The 14,050-nt window shown below is 35.6% G+C and overlaps 1 protein-coding gene across 1 annotated transcript in view; it reads left to right on the top strand.

Moving 5' to 3' along the window:
• Positions 1-14,050, top strand: part of LOC126819293 (dual specificity testis-specific protein kinase 2) — an 83,641-nt gene that overhangs the window by 34,185 nt on the left and 35,406 nt on the right. The window lies entirely within an intron of this gene.

The raw sequence follows: 14,050 nt of genomic DNA, 5'->3' as shown, positions 1-14,050 counted from the left end.
TATAAATTTGATACATTGAGCAAACAAAAAAAAACAACCCAAAAACGGTTACAACATGTTGAATCAATATAAATACCTAGAATATAATGACAGGTGATTGGGCTTTATTTTAGAACCAAATATATAAATTTTACTATAAAAACTCAGGAACTGGATCACACCATCAGAAGCATTGATAATATATGAAAGATTATCAATACTATAAAGAAAATAGAGGAAATCTTTAGATTTACAGTTGTAAAAAAAAATGACATTCATTGTCAAGAGCTTTGTACTGAGGCCAATGTGGCACCTCTTTTCAGGGGGGGGGGGGAGTTGGATGACCAAATGGTTAGCATGTGCGCGCTGTATCATAAGGTCTGTCATTGAGTCAATTGGCGGGGGTTTCGATTCCCCGGTTGTTCGGGACAAGGAATAGGGTCGCCTGTCCAACATTGTGGGTTTTCTCTGGGTCCTCCGGTTTCCTCACACTGCTAAAGACCCCTACGCGCAAGCAAATTATTGAAATAAAATTGAACTGTGTGTTAGTCCTGAAATGAGTAATGTCCTAGTTTGTGTCAAGTGGATGTTAAACCCCATTTCTCTCGCGCTCTCACCTCTTTTCAGCCAATGTCTCTTGGAAATAATCAGCTATATGAAACTGGATGACAGGAGAAAATAACCCTATTTATTTATTCATGTGTGTTTTTTCCCAGGAAATATTATTTGAATAGAAAGGTTAAGTTTATAGAACATCACATTCAATGACTAATAAGTAAAAATGACCATTACTTTATGATTTACCTGAGACAGGTGTGAACAATATTAGTACTCTACCTATACAGTATATATCACATTGAAGTCTACCATGTAAATACTACGTTCTTTTCACAATACGAAGAACACTTGTCATAAGTGGTAAGAAATAGAAAGCCTTAATGGAACAGTAGTCATTTATGGATTAAGGTTCTGTACTTCACTGAATTAATCCACAAGTAAATAAACTGTCTACTTGACGATGAATTAATATGAAAGACTAACAGTCGGTCATAAAACCTTTTCCTTTAAGCTAAATGCGTCTCCTTCCGAAGGTTGTACTAATCATAGTCTTAAGGCATTTGTAGAATTTCTGTTTATCAAAACAAGAACAAGTCCATTTACTCCTGTCTGTATTTTACATCAGAGAAAGGTCAAGGTCTCCAAGATTGAAAATCACTGCTTGTGTTAATAAGTTTTAGCTGAAATGCATTAAATTCTAACACAAGGTACAATTTTATGGATACACAATTACTGAGTTTAATACTAAGCGACATTTCGCGAGGATACTCTCGTCTTTATCAAGCAAATAAAAAAAAAAAGTGCCAGTCGAAAAAAAAAAGTGCCTTGATTCGGTTTCAGATATTAGAAAATTGATTGTAGCGAAAAACTGAAATGTCATTGACAAAAAAAAGTAAACAGATTTAATACTGCTACATGTCATCCACAATCACCTATCATTAATGACAATAATGATCATTTTCTTACCCCCCCCCCCCATTCCCCCTCACCCTCCAAAAAAACCAACAACACCCCAATATAAAATCACATCTGATGACAAGGAAATAACTTGCTGTTGAAATATTCAACTCACTGTCCAAGAAACAGAAATGCTTTGATTGGTTTAAAATAAAGTTCTAAATTGGGTTGATATGATGCATTAGGGTGGGGGGTGGGTGGATGGCCGAATGGTTAACATGTGCGCATTGCATCATAAGGTCTGTCATTGAGTCCCGAAATGACCTGGTTTGTGTTGAGTGGATGTTAAACCCCATTTTTCTCTCACTCTCTCTGATGTGTTGGGAAGTTTAGAAGAGGATTATTGAAATGCACTCTGTCTCTTTCGCCCCAGTTATGTTTCCTGGGCATTTCTCAGTAACCAATAAAGATATATTTACGAATCTGTTCACACACAATAACCTATTATAGTGTTTGTGCATTTTGCAGATTAGAAATTTCTAATTTGAATAATTGTACCAGAGAAAAAATTTGACATCTTTTTTGGCATCTCCGGATCACATATCCCTGCACCTTCCAAAACATGTGAAAGGGCTTGGGATTGCGATTAATAATAACAATAGTCTATTTATATTGGGCAATATCTATGCATGAGCATGCTCAAAGCACAAGTTATCTTTGTTTCAATTCAGGTTGTGAGGGAGGAGTATTTTAAATGATTTAATTTGTTAATTTTTTAATTGACTTAGTGAAATTAATCTTATGTAAATGCAGGAATTTTACATTTGATATGTAAAATTAAACTTGAAATTAGTCATTTATTTTCTATTCTTGTTATTTTATGCATTCTGTTTCAACTCAATGGTTAAAATACCTGTGTACATAATCACTTTAAACACCCCCGCATAGGTTAAACTATAATTAAATACATAATGTATCAAGTGTGCTCGATCCTAAAAATGCTTGCTTATACCATACCTGCCTTACAAGGTTTTGCCAGGTGTATTCTCTTGTATTCTATCTAAACAAGTACATGTATTTATCTCGGTTTATTAAATGCATCACTCACCACCTGAAAATAATTGGTGAGAAAGCAGAGACGCCATATATGGCAAGTCTACAACTAAAATTTATTCCGTAGTAAACACCATTCTTTAGTTTACGTCATATTCTTGACGTCATGAATTGGATAACTCATATCATCCCTCCAGATGTGGCTAACACTAAGAGAACAGCCGTCAGTGCCAATAGTAGTAATACAGCTAAATATAGAATAAACCAAGAGAGAGAAGTCTATCAGCCAAGTACATCATTTTAGCTTATAAGATGAAAGTTGAATTGCTCATCTTAGAAAAGAATGTATTTTTATGGAAGGGCACCATGCCATATGACAATACATGGTTATATTGACTAACACCTCTGGCTCATGTAAACAAGATATGTAAACATTTAGGTGTGAGTTTCTTGAAGTAAATGATAGACAAGAAAGTTTATAGAGAAGTATCTATGATAGGGAATTTTAAAGCTACACTAAACCTTATATTTAGCACCTGTGTCTATGTTTTTTTACTGTTTAGTTTAAAGAATATTCATGAGTTGTATTAGATGAAGAGCTATAATAGCTTAGAAATAGATATTATAAATGAAGATATTGAAAATTTCATACAAATTACTTCATTCTGAGCCAAATTATCACTGTTTGTAGTTTTGACAAGATGTGTGCATTGTGGTAACCAGGACACTGGTATATTCGAGACTTAGCTTAGCTTTCCCATATTTAAATTAAATTAAACCGTTCTAATCTAGTTAAAATCTTGTGTATCCGATTATGGTCTTGTTTTTTTAATCAATGTCAAATTGATAGTTTATATAACATTTCAGGCCTAAAGAAAGTCCTGCAATAGGCAGATTTAATTCTTGCATAATGTTTTTTTAATTTAATATTTCACTTTCATTCGAATGAGGGTTTCTTGTAAAACTGAAATTTGCAAGTTTTAGAAAGTAACAGTTTCAATATTATGAATTTAAAAATTTATAATGTTGAAACTGTTACTTTGGTGAACCGTCAAAGCCTCAAAGGTCTATCATGTGTATGATTTTCCCTATACCCTGGGTTTTCCCTGGGTTTTCCCTGGGTTCTCTGTTTTCCAACTATTGCTAAAGAAATAAATAACACTTGCGGATTAACGAATTAAACATACATATTGGGGATGCTTGATTGATCGTTCCGGAATTGAATTCTGTCAAACCCAAAAATAGTGACAATCGAGTGAAAATGGGAATTTGGGGCTAGAACACATGTGCCAACTGCATGGGTAAATATCTCAACCAACCATGATAGCTGAAACATATTCGTTAGAGACTGACAGAACTGTGACAGGACTGAATTCTGCGTCACTCAATTGCAATTCCGTTAATTCGGAACGTTCCTGACTGACAATCTAGCACCCACCTTATCAATTTATGGCCTGAGGATTTCCCATTGGTGACAATCTGTTGGCCATTCAAGAACATGTTGCTTACACTACGCTGATTTTCCGATGTCTTCTATTTAAATTTACAAAGAGAGGGAGAGAGAAATGGAGTTTAACGTCCACTCGATACAAACTAGGTCAGTTCGGGACTAACACATGGTTCATTTTTATATCTATAATTGGCTGGCGCGTAGGGGTCTTTAAGCAGTGGGAGGAAACCGGTGGACCTGGAGAAAACCCACGAAGTTGGACAGACGACCCTATTCCTTGTCACGTACAACGGAGGATTCGAAACCTTAAATTTAGAAGACTCTTCTTGTTGTAGTTAATGATTCTTGAATGACGTCCTGATTAAAATATTGGCCCAGTTCTATCAAATCTATCCATCCTCTCTCTGATCCTGATTTAGTTTATCGGTATAGAGATTCAGTGGATAAAAGTAAACTGATTATTTAATTTAGGTCTAGTTATTCTTGTTAAATTGACTCAACGAGCCGTGAATATTACATCTATACAAACATATAATATTTCTAGTTCAGTTTGACATACATGTATACCACAAGTTACATCGACATTCTGTGAAATCTTATCTTATATTGTTTTGTAGTTGCAGTGTTGCAAATCAGATTTTATCCTGTCACTTAATTTATGCTAGATTCCCACTATCAAGGGTCGTACTGCGATTGAAATCGTGGAGTAATCGTAGTGATCCTATCAGGTCTTATCATATATATTGAGATCAGTTGCAGCAGTTGTGTTGATAAAATTGAAACGTATTTGAACGTATCTGCTCTTAAGAGACAATAGAGACAATCCTATCATAAAGCATCCCACAACAGTGGAAACCTGGCATTAACTAACATACACAATCAAACGATATTGGGTTTGACATCTTAATTTTCTGCACCAACCATCCTACCTAGTGTAGACTGGCAACCGCTATTTAGTGTGCTATAAATGAAATTTAGCCCTAATAGTGGCACCGTTTCCTACTTTATATTTCACTTTCCAACTGTCATGGGATCTTTAATATGTGGCCAATGGGATACACAGGTCCTTGTTTTTCGTCCCATGTGGACAGCTATTTTTTTTCTCTTACATACTTTTAGGTCTGTATTTAAAATAAAACCTTGCTATATTGACAAGGAATAATTGATTTTGAAATTCCCTTCATGAAATTAATAAAATAAAAACAATTTGACAGTAACAGGTTTTTAATACATGTGAAAAATAAAATAATGCCAAGTTTCCCTTTTGCATATTATAATAACAAATTAAGAAAGAAAAACACTTTCAGGATTTAGTGCTGGTAAAAAAAATATAAAATTTCTGTATTTATGGCAACAGGACAGGATGCAGAAGTTAATGTTATAATTAGTATGGGCAATGTTGTTGTTGTAGCCAAACTCCAAGAGTGGCTGGCATCTAGTATTTAAATATAAATTTGATAACAAGCGATAATGTACATGGTTCCAATGCCAAATGATAATTGTTTGGCTAGTTTTATTGAATATCTGTTGTAAGTAGCTGAATACAGCCGGTATTTTAGACTGAAGGCAACTGGTTTTGGGTGGAATAAGTAAAAAAAACACAATCTCAGTACTTTTGGCAGACCTTCAGAAAGGAGAGTTTAATGCCCAGTATGTAATAACAACACAGACAACTGACTACCAGAAACTTTAAAATGACTTATGACCAGTTGAACTCTGTATGTTTATTAAACATATGTAAGAGCTAAATCTGCCCATTGTAGATCTTTCTTTAGGCCTGAAATGTTATATTAATTATTAATTAGACATTTATTAACATGAAAACTCTCAATGCCATCTTATGTGTCGGATTTTCACTGGATTTGGTTCCGATCTGCTGCTCAATGCTCATTGATGATTAAATCTAAAAATGGATAATCGTGACTATGTTTTTTATCGTACCGACTTTAGTAATGATGATCGAGGCTAGGTCTAAAATTCAATCGCTAATATATCTGTTCAAAGTGGAGCAATTTGACTGAAATTTTCAGCATATTCCCTTTACATTTTAACTATTATAGTGAGAACTGCCAGCTCTTTATCTAATCTTCCATTATGCCCCTTTAATATGATTTTATGTGAGACATATATGTTTATTCGTTTCATTTTGTTGGGGTTTTTTTCATATGTATATCAAGTGTAGTCACGTTTGTAAACTTTAATTGCTTCATCCTGTTTCATAAGATGGATGATTATGCGTAGGCTGATTGCAGCACCAGGATCTTAGAATTACATATATATATCGCCTGGCAAATTGTTTATATTTTAAACAAATTCCTTTAGACTTTGAAATTGATATACTCTGGTTGGAGGTATTATATGCAAGGCCATTGTTATCAACAATTCAAGAAAGAAATGATAGGCTGACAGAATTATGATAATAAGAGAAAATAAAACATGTCTGTTTTATAATTCGTGACACGATTTTACCACCCTGGTGAATTAATTAATTTCATTATGATAACCTTTCTTACATACATCTTGTGTGAATCACAATACATGGTTTATTTGAGTTGTCTAATGAGTTTTACTGATAATGAACAATGTGTGAAAGGATAATTTAAGAACATAAGGACAATAAAAAATATAGTTCACGTGAAGACATTACCACCAGCAAAGTTTGAAACCAAAAAATCTTGTAATACTTTAAAGTTTTACTACATTTCCTATTGTAATACGGAGGGGGGGTGGGTGCAGGGGGATGGATGGTTTAACACATGCGCTTGCGATCGCAAGGTCTGACATGGAGTCAAGTTGCATGGTTTTGATTCCAAGTTTGCATGTGACTAGGAGTAGGAGAGAGAGAGAGAGAGAGAGAGAGAGAGAGAGAGATGGGGTTTAACGTCCACTCAACACAAACTAGGTCATTTCGGGACTAACATATGGTTTTAATTTTATTTCAATAATTCGCTTGCGCATAGGGGTCTTTACCAGTGGGAGGAAACCGGAGGACCCGGAAAAACCCCACGAGGTTGGACAGACAACCCTACTCCTTGTCACGTACAACCGGGGATTCGAAACCACGCCAGTTAACTCAATGAAAGACTTTATGATACAGCGCGCACACACGCTAACCATTCAGCCAGCCACACCCCCCCCACCCCCCCACCCCCCCCCCCCCCCCCCCCCCCCCCCCCCCCGACTAGGAGTAGGGTCACCTGTCCAACCTTGTAGATTTTCTCCTGGTCCTATGGTTTTCTCCCACTTCTAAAGACCCCTATGCGCGTGGGTAAGACGCTTGCTTGCTAGCCTGAAGGTCGGGTGTTCAATCCCTGCATTGGCCGAGAAACTTCATCAAGATTTTCCGGTGTGGTTTCCCCTTGTCAGAGATGCAGGACAGAGGGCCTGACAAGGACAGCTTTCTAGTAGTTCGGATGGGATGAAAAACCAAAGTCCCGTGTGCACATTGATGTGTACATAAATGATCCCTTGACAGTTGGAATTCGATATAAGATTAGGCCATAGCACACTGTATGGTGTATGTCCGTCTTCATTAGCCCAGTTCGGAGCAGAACTGTACGACGTTAAACCCCATTTCAATTCATTTCATTTCATTTCATTTCATTTGTAATACTTTGACTTGACTTGTTGACTTGACTTTAGTGCTGTTCCCACTAAATATGGTGGGTTTCCAGTAACTTTATTATTTCATTGATCTCTGTAGGGCCTTATCAAGAATTTTATTTGCTAATCAAATTTGAAAACATGCCTATTTTGATCAAAAGGTCTTGCTATCATCTTCCTCCAACATCACTAACGCAGTCAAGGTATGATATCTATATATATACAATGAACTACCTTGATAGTTGTTTTAGTTGTTTGTGACTTATATTTATACTGTCAATATCACTATCAGTCACTACCATAAAAACCAGGTAGTGGAGCCAAAATTGTAATTATAAATGTTGTTATCTGATAAACTTGATTGCCTTTCTTAATTTCTGTTTTTGTTCCTTATACAAAATTATGATCCAGGTCAAACATATGTATTAAATTATAGTTAAAGAGGTGCTATTAGTTTGATGGTCAGGTTGTTTTTCCTTTTGATATTTCTGTTTTCCTCCCACTGCTAAAGACCCCTACGCGCAGGCAAATTATTGAAATAAAATTAAAACCATATGTTAGTCCCGAAATGACCTAGTTGTGTCAAGTGGACCTTAAACTCTCTCTCTCTCTCTCTCTCTCTCTCTCTCTCTCTTTCTCTCTCTCTGCTGGGTTTTCTTCTTGGTGCAGGTTGGAGGAGGCCAGGATAGGCTTATATTCCTTATTTCTTTATGATGGGCCCAAAACATAGGTAAAAGAACCCTTGACAGTTGGAATTCAGTTGCTGTCTAGGTAAAATTTCCATCATACCACTCAGCAGGGCGTATGCCCGTCTTCATTAGCCGAAAGCATGACCTACTGTAGTTATTCAATATCGCGAGATTTCATTAAAATATGACATATAATTATATGAGATTGACAGCTGAGAAGAAAATGACGAGCTTTAAGACTAATTTCCCCTGGTTTCTAACCTTTGTATCATTTCTATAAAATGACAAGCTGGGCAAATTACACATCAAAATATGATCTGATGAAAGCAGAACGATAAACACGCCGCTACTTTCAATTGCTCGAATCAGCAGTGTGAAACCGAATTATAACTTTTCCAATCATCAACGTGATTAGTGCACAATTTATCTTCCATAAATCAGCTGAATTTTGAAAAGAAATGCAATGGCTATTTGGTTTTCTGTTGAGAGATTGACTGTGTTAAATATTATCTATCACATGATTGGTTTTATTTCCCAGTTTATCTGAAATGTGAAAAACATGGGTGTATGTTGAGTTCATCAAGTCATTTACTAGTATTTCTATATATCTAAAATGATAAATATATTGCTGACATGTTCAGAAATTCAAGACTTAAAGTATTTAACTCTTTAGCACTTGGTATTTGAATTTATTGAATGCCCCAGCCCAGTTCCTCTTTAAGAAAGTTGTGGGATTGGGTGGCCGAATGGTTAGCATGTGCACGCTGTATTATTAGGTCTGTCATTGAGTCAACTGGTGTGATTTCGATTCCCCTGTTGTACGTGACAAGGAGTAGGGTCGCCTGTCCAACCTCACTGGTTTTCTCCGGATCCTCCTGTTTCCTGAAATTGCTAAAAAAAACTATGTTCAAGTGAATTATTGAGATCAAATTGAACCATATGTTAGTCCTGAAATGACCTAGTTTGTGTCAAGTGGATGTTAGAGAATAGTGATATATTAATACTGGTACATCCTTGGAACAGTCCAAAACTGCTTTTCCTTAGACTGCCTCAAACTGCCTGAGATATATGAGTAGCTGTCTGTATTATAAGTATTGTTTAATGGTCAAGAGCGAGATATTAAGTAATATATTGTAACAACAAGTGTTTTTACAATATATTACGCAATGTCTTAAGCTCGAGACCATTAAACAACTTAAAATACAGACACTATGCACATGCTTTTACAGTGAAATATGTCAGGCAAGTCCAATATTTCCCTAGTATAAATAATGTACGATTGGTAAGTTGCTCATACGATTATTTGAAATAATGGTTCGTCAACATCAAAGGGTGACGTCACATCTGTATTTTAAGCCATAAGAGTCACTGCTGTGTACATGATGGGGTGGTCTAAGGAGCCCTATGTAGGACAGTTTTGGGGGGTCTGCATGTAACTGCTAAAGGGTTAACTAAAAAGTATATTTCAATGTCTATTGTGAGATATCGGATTCTTTCCCAGACATATCTAGGAATTGTCGATTGTCTTTTAAGAAATAATACCCACCAATAGATTTTGCATGGCTGCGGCCGCAGGAAATATTGATAGGTAGCAAGCTAATTGTTATGGACACAACCTTCAACAAAAGCATTGTAGAAAGGTCTAGCATACATCTTTAGAAAGGTAAACAATTATACGTGTACCAGGGATAGAATCTGTCTGAAAATTTAGATCTTATGAAGGTTAGAAAAAGTAACGAACTATTGGAATAAATTCCTTTCCTGGCTTTCAATGAGCCGTTCATTGAAATTAAATGAAATAGGGTTTAATGTCCTACTGTTTGCTCTGTTTGGGCTAATGAAGACGGCTATACGCCATACGCTATGAGGGAAATTTGGCCTGCACAGCTGTGCTAAGACCTACTCTTATATCGAATTCCAACTGCCAGGGGATCTTTTACGTGCATGCCAATTTGTACATGGGACCTCGTTTTTTTGTACCATTCATGTCATATTTCATTATATTTTCATTTCATTATATCATGTTATTCCAATATTCCATTTAAAATATATTTTTTTATACATGTATATTGATGTATGTGTAAGTTTTGTATACTGTTCTTAAGGAACGTAATATTCAAATAAAAAAGTTGAAAGTTGTACAAGTGGAGAAATCAAAACCATGCCATGTTGACTAAGTGCTGTTGTTAAAAAAACAAAGGTGTTTCACAGGTTCAATATTCTACATGCACTATCAATAAAAAAAACACTCCGCGTACGGTCTGCTTAAACAAGCATATTTTATCTGTAAATTAGCAGATCTCATTGTAATCTTTGACTTTCTTCCTTGAATTGAATGAACATGTTGTCTATCTTTGCTACAGATATTGACCTGTTTGAAGTTCGCAAAGAGTGATGAGCACACAGATCGTAAAATCTTTACACGGCTGCAGAGCCGTTGTCAAGTTGTAGTCTTGGGCGTTATTTGATAATAAACTGTGCCGATTTATGCTGGTAAAATTACCTAATAGTTTCAATAACACATAAAAAATAGCGTTGACTCGAGCTTATGTCATAACTACACAAACTGTTTCTTTTGATTGTGTATCTATCAAGATGTTTCCAAACAGTATTAGAAAAATAGGCGCAAATATTTCAAAAGCCGTCTTAACACTTTTTTTCTAACACAAAAACACAGAACAATGCTATATGTTTAATGGAAGTGTGATAAACAGATTCTAAAGTCTAGCCAAATATTTATACTCATTGAAATAAGAAATCTGTCTTTCAATCATTTATCTACTTCTGGTCATTTAAGACCATTGAGAATGTGGGTTGGAACTGATGAGTATGGAAAATGGTGGCCGAGTCCTGCATCTTTAGATTATAAAGTCAATCATTGAGTCAAGTGGCATGGAGAGAGAGAGAGAGAAATGGGGTTTACTGTCCACTCAACACAAAATAGGTCATTTAGGGACTAGTACATGGTTCAGGTTTATTTCATTAATACACTTGCGCAGAGGGGTTTTAGCAAGTTGTATCATTAGGTCTGTCATTGAGTCAACTGGCGTGGTTTTGATTCCTCTATTGTCGCCTGTCCAACCTTGTGCGTTTTCTCCCGGTTATCCTTTTCCCTCCCACTTCTAAAGACACCTATGCGCAAGTGAATTATTGAAATTAAATTGAACCATATGTTAGTCCCGAAATAACTTAGTTTGTGTTGAATGGACTTACAACCCCATCCCTCTCTCTCTTTCTCTCTCTCTCTCTATCTATCTGATGAGTATGAAGACGCTTTAAAGGAAGTAAAGCTGAAAGTTTAAGACCTATAATGCATTAATGCATGATTTATTACTCATCTGTGCATTTAGGCTTCTTAATGTGAAAATGTGGAGTTCACCAACTACAGTTTCTGGTCTGTTTGGGTTTTTTTTATAACTAAATATTCAAATGAGTGTCTTGAAATCGACCACTATGACCAAACTGATTTGTTGCCATGCTGTTTAGGATATTGGTAGAAAAATGCGGACTTGGAAATCAATAATGGTCTTCATTTTCTTCTGCATGTTTGCATCTCTCCCAAATTTCAATGTTCATTGATGCATAATTGTTCTACACTAGAATGTTATGAATATGGAATATAGCAACTTAATCACTAAAGAGCTGACTATTACTCGATTTCTTAATGACATAGGTAGAGTTGAAAATCTTATATAGCTGCAAACTATGGAAATTATATAGGAGACTATACAGACAACAAAAAAACAAGGCCCTGTATACATTTGCGCATGGATTTTAAAGATCCCTTGGCAGTTGGAAATTGATGAACTTTATTCAGAAACATCCTGCAAAGCAAAAAACACAAGGTCCTGTGTACATGAATTTTAATGATCCCTTGGCAGTTGGAATTTGACAAAGAGTATTGAGAATCCTCTCAACAAACACACTGCATGGAATATGGCCGTCTTCATTATCTCAATTGGAGAAGTAAAGTAACATTAACCCCTAATATCATTTCATTTTTTATTTGTCTGGTTAAACATGCATTATGCAAGAGCAAAATCTGCTTATTTCAAGTCTTTCTTTAGGCCTGAAATGTTATCTAAATTATGAATTAGACATTAATTAACTTATCCAGACCATAATAAACTCTTGATGTCAAGGCTAGTCTTCGATGTTGGCTGGATTAGATTCCTATATGCCGCTAATGGCTATTGATAATTAAATCAGAAAAAGTGGATAATCGAGACTATGCTGTTTATATTAATGATTTTAGTAATGATGACCGAGACTATGCAAAAATTTCACCCGCTTCTTTCTCGGCTCATAGTGGATCAATTTGACTGAAATTTTCAGCAAATTACCTTTACACTATCTAGTTTTTAACTATTATAGCGAGAACTGCCATCTCTTTATATTATCTCCCATAATGTATCTTTAATAAGAAATTCCTGTGTTTAGTTTTAAGAAAAAGTTTTCAGACTGCACTAAATGATCTAATTAACCTTGTAGAGAACATATCTTTAAACAGCTTCTGGTTATTAAAGATACATCATAGGAGATTAGACAACGAGCTGACAGTTCTCACTATAATAGTTAAAAAACTAGATAATGTAAAGGGAATTTGCTGAAAATTCCAGTCAAATTGATCCATTCGATCATCATTACTAAAGTCAGTACGATAAAAAACATAGTCTCGATTATCCATTTCATGATTAAATCAAGAATGAAAGTGGAACAGCAAATGGGATTCTAATCCAGTAAACATTGCAGGCTAGCATTGACATCAAGAATTGATTATGGTCCGGATAAGTTAATTAATGTCTAATTAATAACTTAGATAACATTTCAGGCCTAAAGAAAGACCTGCAATAGGCAGATTTAGCTCTTGCATAATGTATGTTTCAGGTCTAAAGAAAGACCTGCTCTTGTATAATGCATGTTTAATTAGTTGGTATATAGTAGTTTCGATCTGGTATGTTAAATGATTCTGTTTCTGGAGGCGTTAGTTTATAACATAATGTAATATACTATACACAGATGCCTCATAATCTGACAAGTCTTCTTCTCTATACAATAGGTTTTTTGTTCAAGATTGTCTGCAGGTTATAAATCACCTGCCTGCTATCTTACTGACATTTATTGAATAAAAATATTCCATCATTTAAAATAAAGTGAAATGGTGCTTGACTGGTCTAATGTATAATGAAATGAAATCAAATAAAATTGGGTTTAACGTCCAACTGGGCTGATGAAGATGGACATGGCGTACGCCAAACACTGTGCAATGAAGAAAATTTTCAATGGACTGCGGCACTAAGGCCTACTCTTATATCAAATTCCATCTGCCAAGGTATCTTTTACATGCACACCAATGTGTACAAGGGGCATCGGTTTTACATCTCATTCCAATGACTAGACAGCTGTCTTTGTCAGGCCCTCCACCCTGCACCACTGACAAGGGTGAAACCACGCTGTAAAATCTCTATGAACTTTCTCGGCCAACACCTGGAGAATACCCGCAACCTCCAGACTAGCAAGCCAGCGTCTTACCCACTTAACCACCATGGCTCCTGATGTAAAGGCACATAGGCTATGCTGTATGATATTAAAATTCCGCGTGGAGAGATTGACAATATGTCTAACGCTTAGTTTGTTTTAGAACTGTTTGCAGATCTTTAACATACTGCTAATATGCAAATAACCTTGTTTTTTGGGTTTTTTTTTATCCCATCCTAATAACCAGACACTTTTCCATTGTCTTAACAACAACACTTCCACCTACTCTTTGAATTCCACTTGCAAAGGTGTTTACAGAATCTTGGTTTTTCGTCTCATGATA

The sequence above is a fragment of the Patella vulgata genome, chromosome 4 (genome assembly GCF_932274485.2).
Source record: "Patella vulgata chromosome 4, xgPatVulg1.2, whole genome shotgun sequence".
In the NCBI taxonomy this organism is placed as follows: Eukaryota; Metazoa; Mollusca; class Gastropoda; family Patellidae; genus Patella; species Patella vulgata.
The sequence above is the reverse complement of the archived record's forward strand: the minus strand, read 5'-3'. Positions and strand labels throughout refer to the sequence as shown.